The sequence below is a fragment of the Pristis pectinata genome, chromosome 5 (assembly GCF_009764475.1).
Source record: "Pristis pectinata isolate sPriPec2 chromosome 5, sPriPec2.1.pri, whole genome shotgun sequence".
Taxonomy (NCBI): Eukaryota; Metazoa; Chordata; class Chondrichthyes; order Rhinopristiformes; family Pristidae; genus Pristis; species Pristis pectinata.
In genome coordinates this window covers 66317138-66340167 of record NC_067409.1, presented here as the reverse complement: position 1 = coordinate 66340167, position 23030 = coordinate 66317138, and the positions used below count along the sequence as shown (strand labels likewise).

The following is a 23030-nucleotide window of genomic DNA, read 5'->3' as shown; positions in this document are numbered from 1 at the left end:
ATACAAGAACAAATATCGGTTGAAAATTTGTCCGATTTTTGTTGACTATTCCTACATCATAACATCATCAGTAGTGTATTAATAAACTATTTGCTTGCAAGGCATGTTCCCAAGTTTGTACATAATAATGAATGTAGAGGTAATAAAGCACCTCGGAAGCTGCTCAATGTGAATTTACTATTATTGCAACAATTTGCATATGCCCTTCGAGGGCTTGCACAAAATCTAAGTTTCCTAACATTGGCAGGGGAACACATAAAAGTCCTCAAGATTATGTAATGAAGATGTGCACATATGTAACCACAACTTCACATTTTACCTTTTTTTTGCTTACACCACCCTCTTTCCTGTGGCAAGTCTATGCACAGACTAGCTACACACACAAAAAAAAATCAGTTCAAGTACAACAATCAGGAAAAGTTCAGAAGCACAATCAAAATGACAGGTTTTGAAATGCTCTTAAATAAGGGAGGAAAAATAGTAAGGAAGTTCTTTTTTTTGAAGATTTAATAAGTTCTGTCATCAGCTAAAGGATGATAAGAAAATTCATAGGAAGTCAATGTTACAGAGTTGGGTATATTGGTATTGGTTTATTATTGTCGCTTGTACCAAGGTACAGTGGAAAACTTGTCTTGCATACCGTTTGTACAGATCAATTCATTACACAGTGCATTGAGGTAGTACAGAGTGCATTGAGGTAGTACAGGGTAAAAACAATAACAGGAGACAGAGTAAAGTGTCACAGCTACAGAGGAAGTGCAGTGCAGGTAGACAATAAGGTGCAAGGTCATAACAAGGTAGGTTGTGAGGTCAAGAGTCCATCTTATCGTATAAGGGAACTATTCAATAGTCTTATAACAGCAGGATAGAAACTGTCCTTGAGCCTGATGGTGTGTGCCCTCAGGCTCCTATATCTTCTGCCTGATGGGAGAAGAAGAGAGAATGTCCTGGGTGGGTGGGGTCTTTGATTATGCTGGCTGCTTCACCGAGGCAGTGAGAAGTTTAGACAGAGTCTATGGAGGGGAGACTGGTTTCTGTGATATGCTGGGCTGTGTCCACAACTCTCTGCAGTTTCTTGTGGTCCCAGGCAAAGCAGTTGCCATACCAAGCCATGATACATCCAGATAGGATGCTTTCTATAGTGCATGGATAAAAGTTCCTGAGTGTCAAAGGGGACATGCTAAATTTCTTTAGCCTCCTGAGAAAGTAGAGGTGCTGGTGAGCTTTCTTGGCTGTGGTGTCTTTGTAGTTGGACCAGGACAGGCTATTGATGATGATCACTCCTAGGAACTTGAAGCTCTCGACCCTCTCAACCTCAGCACCACTAATGTAGACTGGAGCATGTGTACTGCACCCTTTCCTGAAGTCAATGACCAGCTCTTTTGTTGACACTGAAGGAAAGATTGTTGTCATGACACCATACCACTAAGGTCTCTATCTCATTCCTATACTCCAACTCATCGTTGTTTGAGATACGGCCTACTACGGTGATATCATCTGCAAACTTGTAGATGAAATTAGAGCAGAATCTGCCCAAGCAGTCATGAGTGTATAGGGAGTAGAGGGCTGAGGACGCAGCCTTGTGGGGCACCAGTGTTGAGAATAGTCGTGCTGGAGGTGTTGCTGCCTATCCTCACTGATTGTGGTCTGTTGGTCAAAAAGTCAGGGATCCAGTTGCAGAGGGAGGTGTTGAATTCCAGGTCTCGGAGTTTGGTGATGAGTTTGCTTGGAATTATAGTATTGAAGGCAGAGCTGTAGTCAATAAACAATAGTCTAACGTAGGTGTCTTTACTGTCCAGATGTTCCAGAGCTGTGTGTATAGCGAGGCCATCTACAAGTTCTTAAGCAAGGATAAGGATATTATGATAGATTTTTAGCAGATCAGGAGATCATAAAGGATGAAAATGATAAACACGTTTTGGAATAGAACAGGCTATACGTGGAGACAAAAGAGGCAGCCGATGCTGGAACCGTGGTGCAGAATTTGGACAGGTTTGTGAAGTCGAGGCACTCAGGAAGACTGCATTCATGTTGTTAAGTTTTTAAGTAATAGGTGTGTGGATAATTAATCTGGACAAAAAGAGGAGCAAACTTTGCTACAACACTACAAAGCAGTAAAGTATAAAGGGTAGAAAAGCGAATTATTTCACTGTGGTCACTGCTGCATTGCGAAAAAAAAACTTGTCTTTTTTTCCAAACGACTATTATCCGTTCTCTCAACAGAAGCTCGTATTTCATGCAGCAAGGCATGTGATCCAACTCTCATCTCCTTCGGCGGCACGTAACGAAACTTCTCCGACAACGCTCCCACTTCCAGGTGTGTCGCTGGGATCGCAGAGCGCTCTGGGATTTGCAGTCCGAGGCTGGCGAATGGCGATGCGGTTGCGCTCGCCGGATTGGAGCGGGGTGAACTCCAAGTTCCACAATGCACCGGGGCATGGTGCAGGTGGGCAGGCACGGGAGTGAGGTGCGGCTGGCGCGTTCACCTGGGCTTGGGAGTGTTTACTTCTGTCAGCGCCAGGGCGAAGCGAAACTCCGCAAACCACGAGGAAATCACCACGGTGGACACCACATCTCCAGGGACTGTACCTATTTGAAGTGCAATAATATCGTGAGTGGAGGGGGAGGGGGCCGGTGTTGACGATAGGATTTCTGATGTGAGGTGAGTCGGGGGCAGCAACTTCCGCACTCTGTTGTCTGCATGGTAATATTTCATCCACTGGAACATTGAGATTAAAGTCTATCTTTATAGAAATGGAAATAGGTTTCTCATTTAGAACCGCTGCGAATATTGATACATGTTACTCGTCAAATTAAGAGCAGTTTTATGCGTCTAACTTGTTTGTGGTTGGAAATCTAACTTTAATATCTTCTACATATGTTTGAAGTGAAAAGCTATTTTGGATTAATGACAACTGGAACAATAAGAGGCGCTTTGAGTTGAATGTGATTATTTCAGATCATTGAAATATCGGTTCCCTGATGGGTTTTTTTTCAGCCACTTTCCCAAATGTTCTTTCTCGTATCCTGCCAGGATCTTTTAAAATGATTTGAGGTTTTTGCTTTGGAAATATGAAATACAAGGTAAAGACTGTTATCCTATTGTGCTCGTCGAAAATAGATCTCTTTCCTCAGAGTTTTCCAGGTTCTTTGAACATGGCACTTCCTGATATCGCAAAAACAGACTGAGTCACTTTCTGTATGCTCCTTTAGTGAAGGGCAGGGCAGCATTGGAGTTCACTTCAATCGCACAAGAGCTGACGATTAAATGACTGGGGATTTTAAACGTCTGCATTGGAAGGTCACCGACCTGAAATAAGAACTTTTGTTTCTAGCTGTATAGGTGCTGCTTGACCTGCCCGAGTGTTTCTTGCATTTGTATAGAATATCTCCCGATCTACAAATCGGGATATGGTGCAAGGATAGAGGGATTGTCCAACAAAATAGGTAAACGTGTACTTAATCCCCTCCCCGGAGTTTGTCTTTATGTTATAGAAAGGAGGAGCAAGGATGATTTAGAATACAATGACATAATTCTGGATCATTCATCTGTGTTTATACTGCTGGTATGGTTGACTGGTGACTTTCTTTTAGTACTAGACCAGTAAATTTGACATTGTGTTGCTTCCTGAAAGACCTTTGGTAAATTTCTACATGGCAGGCTATTAATAAACCCCAAAGTTCTTAAAGTTTCGGATGAACATGAGAAATTAATTAGATAGTGTAAAGGTGGGAAACAACAAGAACTAAATTACATTATAGTGCACGAAATGGTCATTTGTATGTTTCAGTGTGGACCAATGAGATTAACAGAGATTTAGATAAAATAATTTCAATGTAAATATTACCATATTTGAATAACTCAAAAATTGGAAATTAAAGGAAACAATGCAAATCACAAAACATGACAGATAAAGAGAAAAAATCTATTACACACATTTCATGAATGGCTTTGAAATCTAAGAAGGTTGAAACAAACTATTGTATCATAGTTCAGCATTAAAAATACAAAGTTATTGCTGACAGTCACTAACAAAGCCAAAGAATCAGAAATCTACAACAAATTTTATGTCATCCACTTTCCAGACATTAGTCTGCTGCTTAAGATATGGCTTTTCAAGTGCTTGCTCAGCTATCTTTTTAATATGTAATGGTTTCTGTCTCCCTGTCCATTCAGATTCTCCTAACCCTTGGGTAAAAAAAAATCTTCAAATGCTTCTGCCAATTAACTTAAGTCTGTGACTCATAGTTGTTGACCTCTCTGTCAAAGGAATTATGTTTCTCTTGTTTACAATTCTGATAACTTTGTATGTCATCCCTCCCTGCAGTCTCCTTTTGTTCCAAAGGAAACAACTCGAGCCAAGTCACTTTTGCTTTGTGGCTGCAATTCTCCAGCCCTGACAAAGTCCTAGTGGTTAGTGTAACGCTATTACAGTGCCAGTGACCTGGGTTCAATTCCCGTTGCTGCCTGTAAAGAGTTTGTACGCTCTCCCCGTGTCTGCATGGGTTTCCTTCAGGTGCTCCAGCTTCCTCCCACGTTCCAAAGACGTATAGGTTAGGAGCTGTGGGCATGCTACATTGGCGCCGGAAGAGTGTGGACACTTGTGAGCTGCTCCCAGAACACTTGACGCAAAAGGTGAATTTCACTGTGTGTTTCGATGTACGTGAGTAATAAATAAATATCTTATTGAAGGCACGTACCACCAGACTTAAGGACAGCTTCTACCCCACTGTGATAAGACTATTGAACGGTTCCCTTATATGAGGGACTATGACCTCATTATCTACCTTATTGCACTGCACTTTCTCCGTAGCTGTGACACTTTACTTTGTACTGTGATTGTTTTTATCTGTACTACATCAATGCACTCTGCACTAACCCAATGTAACTGCACCATGTAATGAATTGACCTGTATGATTGGTATGCAAGACAAGTTTTTCACTGTACCTCAGTACAAGTGACAATAATAAACCGATACCTTGCAACTCTCCTCTGCACCCATTCCAGTGCTATCACATCCTTCCTGTATTGTGGTGTCCAGAGCATGTAATTCATGCTAGAAAGATGTAACAAAAGAAGATAAGTTTCATTGAAAGTATTGTGTGAATTCCCCAATGAAGCTTTTTTTTTGTTATATCTTTCCATCATGAATTACCTGGTCTCACATTCCATGCTTTCGCCAATGAAGGCCTCTTTAGCTACTTCAATGGCCTATCCTGCTATCCTTAGGGTTCTGTGGATGTGAACCAAGATCCCTCTAATACAATTTTCTATCATTCACCATGTATTACGTTACCATATTTGCTTTTGCCAAATGTATTCAATTGATAGTACTGCTATCAATAAAAGTACTGCTTTTATGTCCATCTAATCAGTGCAGATACATTCTGCCTGTTGTAACTATCTTCCTTACTGCACTGCCAATTTTTCAAACATTTGGTTTGGGGCTGTTGGCAAGTTTGCGTTGGCAGTTGCATAATTATGGCCAGGAAGGAGATCTCTCGATTTCCTCCTTGTTTCCTCTGCCTTCTCCTCAGTTATAACCTCTATAGCTGGTGGTAGTTACCGTATCTCCACGAGGATGATGTTGTCAGGTACAGATCAGGTTGTCTCGAATGACTTCTATCAAGTACTGCAAGGGCTGTCCAGGCAAGCGTTATTTCTGCATGTCATTGGGCAGTGTTATTATAGTTAGTGGCTGCATGGCATTCATTGTACGTTTCCCATGTTGTTCACCAGACTTGTCAGCTATTGTTTCAATTGAAAGATATTGTCATCAATTACCACAGTTCAGTTTGTTTTGTTGCTGAAAAATAGTAAGGTGGAGTTTTGTATCTCGTGCTTCAAAATATATTAACATTATCAGAATAAAAAAAATCATAGTATTTCAACTTTAGTGTTTTATTGTTCACTCAAAGTGAAGTTCAAATCTAAGATTTTGGAACTAAACAAAAAGATTTTGTGTTTTCCAAAAATAATTGATTTTTGAATAGATGTCACTGATCTAAAGAAATCTAAAGAAATGAAACTAGTTTTAATAGAAAACTTGTATCCTATTTATTAATTATAATGAGCTGAAACTTGCTTAAAAACAGCTCTCCATCTGTACTCGCCAATGACGTCACGTAATTGTTTAGATTTGTATCCAGAATGCTGACCTTGTCAGAAGAATTCTCTTAAGATCCAATTAAGAAGGCACTGTAATAATAAGACTTTTTGCAATGTAATCTAGACTGTGGGTAGCCGAGAAAAGCCCCCAATGTGTTTGGATGTATTGCAAAAAGCACAAATAGCTACAAAAGTAAAATTTAAATTACAACGGCTAAAAATACTTAAAGATATAAATAATTTTTAAAAGGTCTTTTATATCTTCTTGCTTTGAAGCCTTTCCTTTTCCATTCAAGTAAGTAGACCTGGGGATCTTATACCAGGTGTAACTTAGTGTACGTTCTGCACGCTGAATGCCAGAAGCGTGGTGACACTTCAGGCTGCCCCCAGAACACACTATGCAAAGAGATGCTTTTCACTGGGTGTTTTGATGTACACGTGACTAATAAAGATGTCTTATCTTGTCTTGATTCCCCAGTAAAGGGAGACATCTACAAAATTGTGCGTTATAGTTGGATGAAATGCAAAGTAAAACTGGGAAATCATTGGCCAGCAAGTTCAATACTTGCCCTTGCATGGAGCCTTGCATTTGCTTGAGGGTGGATGTGTATTGGGAATGGGGTTGTGGGGTTGGTTTGGGATTATGGCTTGGATGGGGGGAGAAGTTGAGTGGAACCAGTGATGAAGTGGGTAAATATTAGTATATTGTATGTTTGCTGCAGAATTGCTGGTATTTACAAACAAGTTCTTGATCAGTACTGTTACCTGTATTTTGAAAACTGTTGTACTTGAAACTCTTATTTATTTGCATTAATACATTTGTTTCCCAGATCATAGTAAACTGAGAACTGTGACATAATGATAATTTAATTCTGTTTGAATTATAAAGACCTTGTGGTCTTGTTTTCACTTGTTTTCAGTGGATATATTGATATAATTTGTACTGAATCAGTTGAGCCAACAAAAAGATTAGGAAATTTTAAATGTTAATGAATTGCACCCAAATACAATCCTGCTCACATGCTTCAAGAGGTTATGTTGTTGGTTTAAGATTAGTTTGTCGGGATAAGACCTTGGTTGGTAAACCGGTCAGCCTCTTAGTCAAAGTTGTCAGATTGTGCTAGTTCACGGTGTCTCTTGAAATTGTGCTCAGATGCTAGGAGGTACTTTTAAATGATAATTAAGTGAAAATAGTTTTGAAAAAAAGTGAATAACGTACACTAATGGAAAAAGTGGTTCTGTTGAGTCTTTAAGTTGCTGCTTTTTCTTAAATTGAGTTGCTCACAGCCAGAGAATTATTAAACTGGAATGAGTGCAGAAAAGATTTGCAAGGATGTTGCCAGGACTCAAGGGACTGTTGTGCAATGAACCAGATTTGATTAGGGAGCTTAAGGTAAAGGAACCCTTAGGAGGTAGTGATCATAATATGATAGAATTCATCTTGCAGTTTTAGCTTCTCCCTCTCAAATAGGATGAATCTGTATTACAGTTGAGTGAAGGTAACTAAAAAGCATGAGAGAGGAGCTAGCCAAAGTTGATTGGAAGGGGACCCTAGCAGGGATGATGGTGGAGCAGCAATGGCAGGAGTTTCTGGGAGTAATTCAGAAGATACAGGATCATTTCATCCCAAAGAAGAAGCAACATTCTAAAGGGAGGATGAGGCAACCATGGCTGACAGGACAGCGAAAGAGAGGGCATACAATATTCCAAAAATTAGCAGAAAGCTACAGGATTGAGAAGCTTTTAGAAACCAACAGAAGGCAACTTTTTTTTAAAAAGAAGCAATAAGGGGGAGAAAAGATAAAATATGAAGGTAAGCTAGCCAATAATATAAAAGAGGATACCAAAACTTTTTCAGATATATAAGGAGTAAAAGAGAGACAAGAGTGGACATCAGACCGCTGGAAAATGATGCTGGAGAGGTAGTAATAGGAAACAAAAATGGTGGATGAACTGAATAAGTATGTTGCGTCAGTCTTCACTGTGGAAGACATCAGCAACATGCCAGAAATTTGAGAGAATCGAGGCAGAAGTGAGTGTAGTCACTATTACTAAGGAGGTGGTGTTTGGGAAGCTGAAAGATCTGAAGGTGAATATGTCACCTGGACTGGATAGACTACACCCCAGTGTTCTGAAGAGGTAGCTAAGGAGATTGTGGAGGCATTAGTAGTGATCTTTCAAAAATCACTAGATTGAGGAATGGTTCCAGAGGACTGGAAAATCACAAGTGTCACTCCACTTTTAAAGAAGGGAGGGAAGCAAAAGACAGTAAGTTATAGGCCAATTAGCCTGACTTCGGTGGTTGGTAAGATTTTGGAGTCCATTATTAAGGATGAGGTTTTGGAGTACTTGGAAGCACATGATAGAAGTCAGCATGGTTTCCTTAAGAGGAGATCTTGCTTGACAAATCTGTTGGAATTTTTTGAGGAAGTAACAGGCAGGAAACAAAGAGTCAGAGGATGTTGTTTATTTGGTTTTTAAGAAGGCCTTTGACAAGGTGTTGCACATAAGGCTGCTAAACAAGACAGGAGTCCATGGTATTACAGCTAAGGTACCAGCATGGATAAAAGATTGACTGACTGGCAGAAGGCAAAGAGTGGGAATAAAGGGGGCCTTTTCTGGTTGGCTGTTGGTGATAGAGTTGTTCCTCAGGTTGGAGTTGGGTCTATATTTCATGTTATATGTTAACAATCTGGATGATGGAATTGGTGGCTTTTTGGCCGAGTTTGCAGATGATAAAAAGATAAGTGGAGGGGCAGGTAGTGTTGAGGAAGCAGGGAGTCTGCAGAAGGACTTGGACAGGTTGACAGAACGGGCAAAGAAGTGGCAGATGAAATATAGTGTAAGGAAGTGTATGTTGATGCACTTTGGTAGAAGGAATAAAGACAAACTATTTTCTAAACATGGCGAGAATTCAGAAATCAGAGGTGCAAAGGGATTTGGGAATCCTAGTGCAGGATTCCCTAAAGGTTAACTTGCAGGTTGAGTCGGTAGTAAGGAAGGCAAATGCAATGGTAGCATTCATTTCGAGAGGACTAGAATATCAAAGCAAGGATGTAATGCTCAGGCTTTATAAGGCATTGGTCAGACCACATTTGGAGTATTGTGAGCAGTTTTGGGCCCCATATCTATAGAAGGATGTGCTGGCATTGTAGAGGGTCCAGAAGAGTTTTAAGAGAATTATCCCAGGGATGAAAGGGTTAACGTATGAGGAGTGTTTGATGGCGCTGGGCCTGTACTCACTGAAGTTTAGAAGAATGATGGGATCTTATTGAAACCTACCAAATATTGAAAGGCCTAGATAGGGTGGACGTAGGGAGGATGTTTCCAGTAGTGGGAGAGTCTAGGACAAGAGGGCACAGTTTGGAATAAAAGGATGTCCCTTTAGAATTGAGACGAGGAGGAATTTCTTTAGCCAGAGGGTGGTGAATCTGTGGAATTCATTGCCACAGATGGCTGTGGAGGCCAAGTCATTGGGTATATTTAAAGTGGAGGTTGATAGGTTCTTGATTGGTAAGGGTTTCAAAGGTTACAGGAAGAAGGCAGGGGAATGGGGTTAAGAGGGAAAAATAAATCAGCCATGATCGAATAGCGGAGCCAACTCAATGGGCTGAATGGCCTAATTCTGCTCGTCTGTCTTAAGGCCTTATGGTTCTATGAATTGAGTTTTTGGGAGAGGTTGGACAGTCTAGGGTTTTTTCCTTGGAATGTAGGAAACTGAGAGGTGATTTTTTTATAGAGGTGTATAAAATCATGAAGGGCAAAGACGGTGAATCCACTCGGTATTTTTTCCAGGGTTGGGGAATGGAGGACCACAAGGCATAGGTTTAAGGTGAGAAGGGAAAGATTTAATAGGAACCTGAGGGGCAACTTTTTGTCACATAGAGTGTGGGACGTATATGGAATGAGCTGCCAGAGGAAGTTGTTGAGGTAAGAACAACTTCTGAAAGACAGTTGGACAGGCACATAAATAGGAAGGATTGAGAAGGATATGGGCCAAATGGAGCTAGCTTGGACGGGAATCTTGGTCTGCTTGGGCCAAAGGGCCTGTTTCCATTCTTGTGACTCTATGAATCCCTGCTTTCACACTCCTATCTATCAACCTTGACCAGAAATTCAACAGAATCTGTCGCTTATGTACTGTAATTACATGTGTAGGATAGAGGCTGAGTATCCTGTGATGAGTGACTCAACTCTTTGGGTCACCATGCCTTTCCACCATTTACAAGGTACAAGTCAGAAGTGTTATGAAATACTGTCCAATTGCCTGTGTGAGTGCAGCACCAACAACATCCAAGAAGCTCAATACCATCCAGAACAAAGCAACTCACTTGATCGGCACCCCATCCACCATACTAAACATTCATTTCCTCTACCAGCAACACACTGTGCCTTCAGTATGTACCACCTACGTTACATACGCAGGCTACTTAAATGCAAATTTGAAAGCTGCCATCTCTAGCTCTAAGAAGGATAAGGGTAACAGATATGTGGGAACACCTTCACCTTGCAATCCAAATCACACACAATCCTAATTTTGAAATGTACCACTAATTTAAATATGGTTTAAACCCTGGGACTTCCCTTGCAGCAGAATTGTGGTGTACCTTCACAACAAAGATTCCACTGTTTCAAAAGGTGACTCACGGCTGCTACTTGAGCAGTTGAGATTGGCAATAGATGCCCAGATCCTAAAAGAAAATAAATAATCACTGAAATCTCTATGTGGATGCTGAGATTGATCTTGATCTTTACTTTGCATTAAAAAAAATAATGGTTCAATCACTATAATAAAACAGAATTGCTGGCAACACTCAACAGGTTGGATAGCATTTGTGAAAAGTGAAACACTTAACATTTCAGGTCCAGAACCTGGGAAAGAGAAACAATGAGACCTGCCTCATCAGAGAAATTCCCTTCCCCCTCCCTGTCCTGCTCTGCCACGTTATCTAACTTTTTCTTTCCCAATTCTAATGAAGAGTCCTAGACCTGAAGTGTTAACTGTTTCTCTTTTCACAGATGCTGGCTGAGTGCTTCCAGCATTTTCTGTTTTTATTTCACATTTTCGGCATTTGCAGTTTTCTTGATTTTTTTTTCATCTACAGTTGAACTACTTGGATATTTGTTCAGTTCCACAAAACCTTAAGCCTGCCAGATTCTTGGAGTAAATAAGTCTTTTCAAGTGCCAGGGTCAACCCTATGATTCATAACTTTGACCCTGGTCTCTAATTTAAGGTAAATGAGTAAATATATGTAGTTGCTCATAATGAACAATTTGGGAATAACATTCCACAGTTCTATATGTTTATGATTAGACTTGTAACTTACAGAATGCTTTGCCATAGGGGGTGGTTGGGATAAATACTGGAGTACATTTTAGTGAGTAATTGATTGTTATTTGAAATTTGGTAACATGGGAAAATGTGGAACAGTGATATTAAAAATGTCTCAGACAGAGACAGCAGAGATATGGAATTGATTCATTTTTAAAGATTAGTTTCTTTCTACTTCCCAAAAGCGTATGACTTGGTAGGTTAATTGATCACTGATAATTGTCCTGGTGTAGGTGAGTAGTAGAATCTTTTGAATTAGGAGGACAATGGGGAGAATAGGTTACAGGGAAATTTAGTGGGGAATGGCATTGCTCTATGAGCTGGTATAAACTCAATGGGCTGAAGTGCCCTCTTTCCAAGTCACAAGGAAAGATTCTGACATGCAGACTACTCATGCTTCAAAGTGAGAGAGACTCTAATGCTAATATCATCTGTTGCCAGTATCAATACATTGATTTGTTGACTATATCAGATGTCAATCAGTAATTTCATGTTTGAGATCATCTTAGTAGTATCAACTCTTTGCTTTTTATACTCTTTAACCTTGATTGTGTCCTGCACCGCAAATCATAGGATTCCATTTAAGGTTCTGTAAATATACATGTCAGTAAATATATTATGAAAAGACCACCTATGATCTACTTATCACCTTTAATTTCCAGTTCTTAAAGTCCTTAAATGCATTATTGCTGTGCAATTCCATATTCATCCACTACCAAGTTCTTTGTCAAATCCCCATCGTCTTTGTTTGGCATCCTATTGTCTGTTTTATATTTCCACTCTGTTTTTGTTCAAAGCACTCTTCCTGCATGTTGAACCAAACTAACTCAGCTCATCCAACAGCCTCATCTTCTCTGAAACAGATATTTGTCTTCAACTCCAATCATTTGTTTGCTTCACATTGTTGCATGCTGCCCTAACCTTTTATTTCAATTATATGCTTTGGTCCTCTTCACCTTTCTACGTGCATCATCACTAGTTGCAGAACTTTCAGATGTCACTATCCTACTGCAATTCTCGAACTTTTTGCCTAAGCTCAGGCCTTGACTCCATTCTGTGCCATTTTACGAAATTTCTAAAACCTATGTATTTCCCATCTTTCAGTTTCATCTCAATTAAAGTGTCTTGGAACATATTGCATGTTTAATGATCTGTAAAAAAAAAAAATCAGTTGATATTTTAATGCATTGGCTTTGATATACATTGTGAATACAGTAACTGGTAAATTGGTTTATTATTGTCACATGTACAGTGAAAAACTTAGTTTTGCATGCCATCCATACTGATCATTTCATCACATCAGTACATCAAAGTACAAGGGAAAAGCAGCAGTAGAATGCAGAATATAATGTTATAGATACAGGAAAAAGTGCAGTGCAGTGCAGGCAGACAATAAGGTGCAAGGCCACTATGAGCTGTATTGTGAGGTCAAGAGTCTATCTGGACTCCAGAATAGGTATCAAAAGTATGGGTGCTAAAGCAAGGATCAAAATTCATAGTTAGCTGGATAGGTTCTGTCAAGTTTCACTACAGCACATTTGTCAACAAGCATTGGGATAGAGGCCAAGTTCTTTCCCTATTGACTAAATAAAAATTTACCCTGGTATACCCAGTCTGACTTGTGGAGTTAAAGAAGTTTCTGCAATTTTTTATGTATATAAAGAAGTTTTATTTCCTTAAGTTTTAGAAACCTTTTGGACATTTTTGGTTACTGAAATTGCCAAAGGTAGGAGTTGTCTGATGTACTCAAGGTAATAACTGCTCCATCAGATTTAACTGAGATATTGAGCTGCATCTTGCTGCCACATGTCAATAGTTTCAAACTGAACTGCTGGCATTTAGCCTTATAAGTGGCAGAAAATCCAGGATTTGACACATTGAGTTAATCACACCAGTCTAAATGTAATAAATGACAGATGCCACCAGTTCAATTAGTTCACTCTGTTGTGGACATCAACAATGTAGCTCTATCTAGCAAAGATAGAGAAGGCAGGGTTCTTTTATTATTTCTATTTGTTTGTATTTTGCCAAACTTTTTAAATATTTTTCAATAATCTTTAATCATTAAGAATGGGATACTTTTAAAATTATCTTTAAATGTTTCTGAACGTCAAAGGATGGATTTTGAAACTTGACAAAGCTTTCAGGAGTGATTTGCAATTGGGACTTTAGTTCCCCAGTACAGATGGGGCAGCAGGCCTGGATCAGTAATATTTGATGCATTGTCACCATAACCACATTGATAGTACAGGCTAATGCCAACAACAAATTAGTGATGACTGTTTTGTATTTTTTAAGTTAGACTGACCAATATATGATCACATCTGGGACAATCAACAATGACAAGGAAGCACAATAACAGCCTTGCCACTTTTTAAAAAAAAAAGACCAGTGACAAAATGATGCATGCATTAAGGGCATTTGAGAGTTCTTCCAGAGTATTTGATTTCCCAGCTGGGATTGTTTGTCACAATAACCAGTTTAACAACAATGAAAATATTGTGTTGATGAATGAATTAGCAGCAAAAGTAGGCATTTGAATTCATAACTTGCATTCTATTCATAAATAATGTCTTCAATATATTACAACAAAGCAAAATACTGCAAATGAAATACTACTGAAATCTGAAATATAAAGAATTTGCAGGAAATACTCGGCTTGTTGTGCAACAGTGCTAATTGGAGAAACGTAGATTGCCACAAATGCTATATGAGTAGTTCCTGCACATTCAGTTCATCTCCTTTACCACACTGCATTCTTGTCAATCCAGAGAACAAGAGGAATTTTTGAATTAAACTTTCCTGTAACATGGAAAATCTGGCTTATTAAATGTGTATAGCAAGTGACAAAAATATCAGTGTTATAACGACAGGTAATGTGTGTGTGATATTGATCAAGGCAAAAATATTGCTCATCCACTGCAGATAGCTCTCCACTTCTTCATAACAGTGACAGAGGATCTATGATGTCCATGACTGAACTTCTCATCTAAATGGTGGCACTTCTGGCAATGTCACATTCCTTTAATACTACGTATGAATGTCATCTAACAGTTTGATGTTCATGTCTGCATTAGGGGGACTGAGACACAACCGTCAGTTCGGCATGAGGACTATTCACTCAATTACGGCTCATTCCTGAAAGGGAGTGGCGTAGAAGCACTAGTTTAAACTTGTGATTGAATGACCCAGCTTCTTCCTGTCTGTTTAAAATCTTGGCAAAAAGAAATCGGCCATTAACTGACAGATCCATGGTGCGAGTTATTGGGGTATTTGCTTCTTTCAACACGTCTTGCGAGATGGGGCAAAGGAATATTTACCACAAACCCCACGAGTGAGCTTTCAGCCTTTGCTCAAAGAATCACACTCTGCCGTGACTACAGAAACCATCCCCATTATCTCGCCTCCTGTCACTTGGTTGTGCTCCCAAACTATAGGCTAGGTTATCAATTCAGCCAGTTGCTGGGCTAAGATCTACAAATTATTTAAATGAAATGTTGTCATGAAAATGGTTGAGGCTTCTGTGATCCCCAGCTTTGCTAAGTTTTCCCTGTTATGTATTTTCAAAAAAGAAAATACTAGAAATACTTGGTGGGTTAGGCAACATTGGAGAGTGGAACAGTCAATGTTTTGGGTTGATGACTTTTGATCAAAACTGGTGCTGCCTGACTTGCTGAGTATTCCCAGCATTTTCTGCTTTTATTTCCAATTACCATCTTTTGTGGTTGCTGCTTTTCCCCATCCTGTGTTAGTCTTCCATATTCTCCCAATTAATGTAGAATCATCAAATAGTTACAGCACAGAAGGCCTTTCATATTCACACAGGGTCTCTTTCAGAGCAAATCTATAGTTCCACCTACCAGCCTTTTCTTCATTGCCTTGTAATTTTTTTTTGCCTCCACGTATTTATCCTATTCCCTCTTGATGGCTACATTGCAACCTGCCTTCACCAGGTCAGCAAGCAGTGCATTCATGATTCCAACAATATGCTGCATTTTAAAAAAAAATCTATTCCTCATAACATTGTTAGTTCTCTTCCCCTTTATTATGCCTGTGGCCTCTTTTATTCAACTTCTCCACCAGTGGGTTCAGCCTTATCGTTTCACATACTTCCATCAGATCTCCTTTAAGCTTTCTGCTCTCCAGAGACAATAGTCCCGGATTCTCCAATCTATCCTTGTAATTGCAGTTTTTCATCCCAGGAATCATTCTTGTAAGTCCTTTCTGGGCCCTTCTTAATGCCTTTGCATCCTTTGAGGCCGATGTCTTATTATATGTTCTATTATGTTGGGACCTTTTCCCCACAAGTTCTAGATTTGTTATCATTTTTGATCTTCGGGAATTTTAGTTGCTTCAGATCTTAATATTGGGAAGTTTGAAATGTCCAAAATAGTCTTCATCTTTTTAGGAAATTTGCTCAATTGTTTCCACAGCAGATTTTGGTCCATTAAGGTCCATTGTTTTTTCACTAAAATTTATTTTTTTTTGTAAAAGTGCTTTCACTGGGAAAGCAATTCTGGAGGTTTAGAGAGACTGGAATGGGTAGGGCAGGTGCCATGTATTTTAAATGATATAAACAGCTTTAATTAGAGTCACAGGTAAGTTAAATGGAATGAGCAGGCAGCTCTTTGAATTGTCCACACTAGTTGGTGTGCACAGTGCTTTTTTCAGTTGACAGATGTGAAAAAGGTCCTATCTGTGAAGGATAGGGATATCTTCCCGAGATAAAAAAAAATGGATACTGCTGTGCCTCTCCCTTTGTACTTCCAAATATAAATGTACCCTATATTGTTCCCAGGGCATTTACAGGTATTAATAAATATATTAAGGCATTGAAATACCTAAAAGAAAACCATAGCTAACTACTTGCAGTGAAATTTAGTTCAAAGGCAACAGTTTTGTGATCATAAGGTGCAGCTGTATAAACAAAGACCAGTTTCTATTAGAACTGCACGCAGCAGGGAGCCACTTGACACAAGTGGTCTGGAGACTAGTTGCTGTATTTATACAGAGAATGATTGGTTCCTCAAAGTGTACATGATAACAGATATGTTTGTTCAAAGTTGTTTGAGGTAGGGCCTGGGGCCAACCTCAAGTACACAGAGCTGTAGATAGCAAATTGGAGTAGTTAGTCCACTTTATTTTGGATTCTGTTCCAATCTACTGATATTGTCTGACACATTGACTATTTGCATTTCCTCATTTTTTTTTCTGTTGTTGCTTTGCCTTATTTTAATTGACTGCTTGTGAGATAATTGTGAAAATTAACCCCTATTGCCTGTAATTTGCAGGGTTAACTATCAAATCACATCATCCTATCAGGCAATCATTTTCTACAAATATCACAGAATCCCAGGCTACAGCATTAATACAGCATTTATCTACACCAGGCTATTTAACCGATAGAAGCCATGCTGGCTTTGGACTAGAACAATCCAGCTCTCTCCTCATTGTCCTGAAAATGCTTTCCGTTCTAACACTTGTTCCCTTTTGAACAGCACGATTGAATCTGCCTCCAGTACTCTACCTGATGGTGCATTTCAGATTATAACCACCCACTGTTTTAAATTTCTTCATGCCATATTTGATTCTTTTGCTGATCACTCTCATTCTATGTCCTCTGGTCCCTTTTACTGATGGAATAGTTGCTTTTCATCCACTCTTCTTGGATTCTTCTTAGTTTTAAATACATCCAGCAGTTCCAGTTTTATTCTCCTTTTGTTCCCAGCTTCTCTGGTCTACCCAAAACAAAAGTTCCTCATCCCTGGAATCACTTTTAAAAAAAAATCTGTTCTACACATTTTATATGGTCTTCATGTCCTTTTAGAAGTGTGCTGAACAGAACCGAATACATTTGTGGCTAATATTTTATAACCGTATATGAAAGTATGCATTAAGATCATGGCTAATCTGATTGTAACATCATGCCCATACCCCTGTTTACCCATGGTAACTGTTCACTTCATCGCTAATCAACTACCTAGGCTAATCTGCCTTTTGCCTTTTCAAAAAAAGATCCAAAGACCCTGCTTCCTCCATCTTTTGAAGAAGTGTTCCTAAGACATTAAACCTAAGAGAAAAAGAAAATTCAGCTCTTTCTGTCATAAGCAGATGATCCTTTATTTTTAGATGGTGACCCCCTAGTTCTATATTCTTCCAGAAGAGCAAACATCCTCTCCACATTCAGCTTGTCAAAACCCCTCACACTTTAATATATAAATGAAAATATCCCTCACTTTCCTTGTCTCTAAAATCCAGCAGGTTTCTGCAGATGCTGTGTGACTTGCTTATTTTTTTCTCTCCAGCATTTTCCATTTTTCTGTTTTTAAATCATGTTGTCTCTCGTTTCTCTTAGCCTACTTGTATAAGTCTGGCCTACCAGGCAGGTCCCACAATCTTAGCATTAACAATTCATTAAACAGACCAAGAAACTTAATGTGCTGATAACCACTGCCATACAGCCATTTCAACTCGCCCTATTACAAACATTCCCTTTTGTTCTGCATAGCTCTCCTCCACCTTCTCTCCGACTGAAAACTAACTTGTAACTCCCTTCCCAGTTCTGACGATGGGTGGCAGGCCCGAAATGTTGATTGCTTTTCTTTCCACATATGCTGCCTAAACTGGTAAATATTCCAGCATTTTCTGTTTTTACTCCAGCTGTTTCAAGCCTACCTGTCCAACCTTTCCTTTTTTAGATAGCTGGCCCATTCCAGATATTAGTTGAGTAAATTTTCTCTGAACTTTTTCCAATGCATTAATTTCCTTAAATAGGGAGACTAATGCTGTAAATAGAACTCCAAATGCAGAATCATCAATGTCTTAGGGAACTTGTGCTTGTTATATATTTCTCTATTCATTTCCCATATCAATAATAATATTTTGTTAGCTTTCCCAATTAGGCATTCACAAAATTAGGCCCCATGCATTAGCCAGTGATCAGCATGCCTGATGCTGACTAAACACAAACACAAAACAGAAAAATAAGAACAGGAGATGGTCACTCAGACCTTTAAGCCAGCTCCACCATACAACAGAATCATGACTTAACTGACTATAACATCAATTTTACCATAGTAACCTTTCACCCACTTGCTTATCAATATTCTGTCTACATCTGTCTTAAAAATATGCAAAGACTCTGCTTTCTCGAACCTTGAGCAAGAAGGTTCCAGGGACACATGACACCCTGAGAGAAAGAAGTTTTACGTCATGTCTTAAATGTGACCCCTAGTTCTAGATTCTCCTATGAGTAATAATCCTCTCTAAATCCACTCTGTCAAGACCCCTCATGATCTTATAAGAATTGATCAAGTCATGATGCCTTTAATAATTGCTTCTAATATTTTCCTAATGACAAATATTAAACTAACTGGCCTGTAGTTTTCTGCTTTCTGTCATTAACCATTTTGAATTAATATAATTTGCTGTTTTCCAATCAAAAGGCACAGTAGTGTAGTGGTTAGCGTAACGCCATTACGGTGCCAGCGACCCAGGTTCAATTCCGGCCACTGTCTGTAAGGAGTTTGTACGTTCTTCCCGTGTCTGTGTGGGTTTCCTCCGGGTGCTCGGGTTTCCTCCCACATTCCAAAGACATACAGGTTAGGAAGTTGTGGGCATGCTATGTTGACGCTGGAAGCGTGGCCACACTTGCGGGCTGCCCCCAGAACACTCTACGCAAAAGATGCATTTAACTGTGTGTTTCGATGTACATGTGGCTAATAAAGACATCTTAAAAGGAGCTTTCTCCAAATATAGGGAATTTTTGAAAATTAAAACTAACTTATCAACTACCACACTAACAATTTCTGTTAAGGCACCTGGATCTGCTCAGTTTAAAACCTCAATAATTTGCTCGGTGCTACTTCCCTGGTGATTGTAATTTTCCAGACTTCCTTCTTTCCTTCCTTCCAATCCTTCATTTATAATTATTTCTAAGATACGTATTCTCTACAGAGAAGATTGATGTAAAATACCTATTTATTTCATCTGCCATCTCCTTATTTTCCATTATTAATTACCTAGATTCACTTTCTATTGATCAATAATCATGTTATTTTTCTCCTTTTTAAATGTCTATTATCTCCCATCTGTTCTTGTATTTCTGCATAGCTTTATCTCATGTTTTATTTTTCCTTCCTCATTGTTTCAATCGTTTGCTGCTGCTTTTTGTATTCTATCCAATCTTCTTACTTGCCACCTGTCTTTGTGCAATTAATGTGCTATGATACTATCCCAAATATTTTCATTTTACCTTGGAAGTGTAGTGACCTTGCAGGTCTACAGATATTGGAGTGTTTTTTTTTAATATTTATCAGTGACGATAGGAATTTTTCCTTCTTGTTGGAATTTATCTATTCTGTGCATTCTGAAAGATCACCTTTAAATTTTTTTTCCACTGCATCTTGATTGACTGATCCCTTAACCTAATTTGATGCTTCACTTTAGCTAGCTCTGCTTTCGTGACATGGTAGTTTAAAACACTGATCTTGGATAGTCTCTTTCCTTAAACTGAATTAAAAATTCAGCCGTCATTACTATCTAAAGAAGCCTTCACAATAAGGTCATTCATCAATCCTATCATATTGCACAACACAAGATCTGGTATAGCCTGCTCTTTGGTTTTCTCTAGAATGTGCTGAGTTAAGAAATTTCCCAAAAACACATGAGCTCCGCATCCAGTCTACCTTTTCCCTTCGGAGTTTCCCATTTCCCCCATCGTTTTCTGATATTCCTATTATTTCTTCCTTTATCCTCAATCTACCATGTGGTTACTACCAGGCAGCCTGTTCACCACTCCTATAAGTGACTTCATCACAGCTTTTTCTCTTCTGTTCTGTGGCTCTATATATACAAACCAGTATCCCAGATGCCTTTTTTAACTACTTTCTCAATTTTCCCTTCTAGAGTAGTTTTTTTTAATATACTCTTATAAAGCTTTCCCCTCTAGTTTATATTGCTTCTTCTCATTCTTACCAAAATGTAACATCATATTGTTCTGTGTTAAATTTCTGCCATGTGTCTGGCAATGAAATTTGGAGAGGTGCTGGTGAGCTTACTTGCCCATGGCATCTATGTGATTGGACTAGGACAGGCTATTGGTGATATTCACTTCCAGGAACTTGAAGTTCTCAACCTCAGCACTGTTGTTGTAGACAGGAGCATGTGCGCCACCCCCCCCTTCCTGAAGTCAGTTACCAGCTCCTTTGTTATGCTGGTTGAGGGAAAGTTCTTGTCATGACACCATATCACTAAGCGCTCTATTTCCTTCCTGTTCTCCGACTCATAATTATTTGAGATACGGCCCACTATGGTGGTATCATCTGCAAACTTGTAGATGGAGTTAGAACTGAATCTGGTTACGCAGTCATAAATGTATGGGGAGTAGAGTAGGGGGCTGAGGATGCAGCCTTGTGGGGCACTGGTGCTGAGAATAATCATGGCAGAGGTATTGCTGCCTATCCTCACTGATTGCAGTCTGTTGGCCCGGAAGTCAAGGATCCAGTTGTAAAGAAAGGAGTTGAGTCCCTGGTCTTGGAGTTTGAATTTGTAGTCAATAAGTTCATAGTCTGTAGTCAATAAACAACAGCCTAATGTAGTTTAGGACCTGCTACATTTTCCTTCAAGGATGTGGATGTATTTATGTTAACATTGTTAAAACCTCTAAACTGATGTGATAGAGAGGAAGAGCATTGTATTGGAAGCTTGAAACTTTTTCCATTAAACTTCTGATTTGATTGTAGAATTCATTATGTGTAACATTGTCAGAGTGGCATGTTGCATGAAGATGATCTCTGTTATTGGCTGCCTCCAAGAAGTGGTGGTTTCTTTGAAGCAGGCTAATCTTTCACTTCATTTTGCATTGTCACTTGCAGAGTTCCATTCAGCCACAATTCACCTCCATTTCTGAGAATCATGTTAGGCATCTGTAAGCAAAGGTACTCTTGGACATGGTAAATATAAATTTGCAGAGATCATTTTTTTTTTGTTAGCTGTCACTTTAAGTAACTTTTCAGATACTAGTTGCTATATGTTCTTAAATGTCCCAATCAGGTATGTAGTGACCCTTAAGAAGTGCTTTTGGGAATTTATATTTGACCACATTTGGAGGGACAAGTTAAACACATTGTAGGTCACTTTACGTCGGCAGAAATATTTTTTAGATGTTATTGTGAGGAATAGTGGTGCTCACTCTTTGCATTTTGCACACATTACTGTTGTTAATTATTTTGAAAACAGTAAGCAGTCCATATGGCTGCTTCATAGCTAAAATCTGGATATAGCAATACAGCAAATTGCTTATTTTACATGAATTAATTCAGTGATTATTTTGGGGATGTGACTCATGTTTTTAGAAACAATGGAAAATGGTATATTAACCATTTCAGGTAAATTCCACTTTATTAAAAGTAGTGCTCTGTAGCCCCCTTTAAGCTAAGTGGTTTAAATAAAATGAAATGTTTTGCATACTTCACATTGTTAAGTCTGGGAAATAAAGGGGAAAGTTAAGCAACAGGCTCACAACATGCCTTTATTGATTTAGCTGTCTTTTATTCAGAAACCAACATTTTTCAAATTCCTGTAATTGTGTGCAGCAGACGTAGTTAATGTGTCATTGTGATAGATTTAATCAGAACAAAAGAAATGGGACCCACATTACTCATGACATTGAACACTTCTCATTGAATTTTCTTTACATCTAATCCAGTCGACCAATTGATTTGTCCTTCCTTACAGCTGCTAACTTTTCATTGTGTTCTCCAAATCCATGCCTGTGTAACCACTTACTGAATGCTGCTATCTTTCATGTATGCAAAAGACAGCCACTAATTTCAATCTTGAAATGCTGAGTTATATGAATGGAATATACAAGATCAGCAGAATATGTTTTCAGAAATAATTTTCCACTGGGGGGAAAAAAAACTGAATACCAATTTGCTTACCCAAACAATACAGGCGATCTGAAATTATGAAGTAACTGAAAATAGTTCCATGTGTTAACTATCAAGGGGAGATATGGCAGATAGCAAATACAGATGAGACCATTGATTCCAAAACCATCATGGTACACATTATAATGCATATTTCAGAAATTAAACAAGCTGTAATTTTAAGTGGTATTAGGGTGTCTTTCCCTCTATTTATAGTATTTACACTTCAACTAAATGTTCTTGGTGTGGAGAGAAACAATTTAACAAACAAGTTGTAATGGGAGTATAATGTTAAAACTTTGAAATGTTAATGTAATTGTTCTGATGTGTATGGGAGTTTGAGTGAAGTCATTTGAAATGTGGAGCAAAATGCCTGTTATTCTCTTATTTCTATAGTGCAGTTATCTCTGTGCTGGGCCAAAAACAAAATTCCTAAATACTGCTGTTGTGGTTCTCTTTGAGCTTTAAGGAGAGCAATCTCAATTTTTCGATCTCTCTACATAATGAAGGCCTTCATCCATTGTAAATAGGAAATTTACTGAGACGAAAACATCTCCAAGATCACTTTCACCTTCTTAAATTGTGCTGCCAAGAATAACGCTGAATGTTCCCACTGAGGCCAAACAAGTGATTGATTTAAAAGTTTAACAGGACAA

The 23030-nt window shown here is 38.8% G+C and overlaps 1 protein-coding gene across 2 annotated transcripts in view; it reads left to right on the top strand.

Moving 5' to 3' along the window:
- The first annotated feature begins 2387 nt into the window (after positions 1-2387).
- The window catches only part of macc1 (MET transcriptional regulator MACC1), a 37791-nt gene continuing 17148 nt past the window's right edge, over positions 2388-23030 (top strand). The window contains exon 1 of one of the 2 annotated variants that reach the window (XM_052015707.1): positions 2388-2611. The gene's annotated coding sequence lies outside the window, so the exon portion shown is untranslated. Of the gene's footprint in view, positions 2663-23030 lie in introns of both variants that reach the window. The other variant, XM_052015706.1, reaches the window with a different exon arrangement.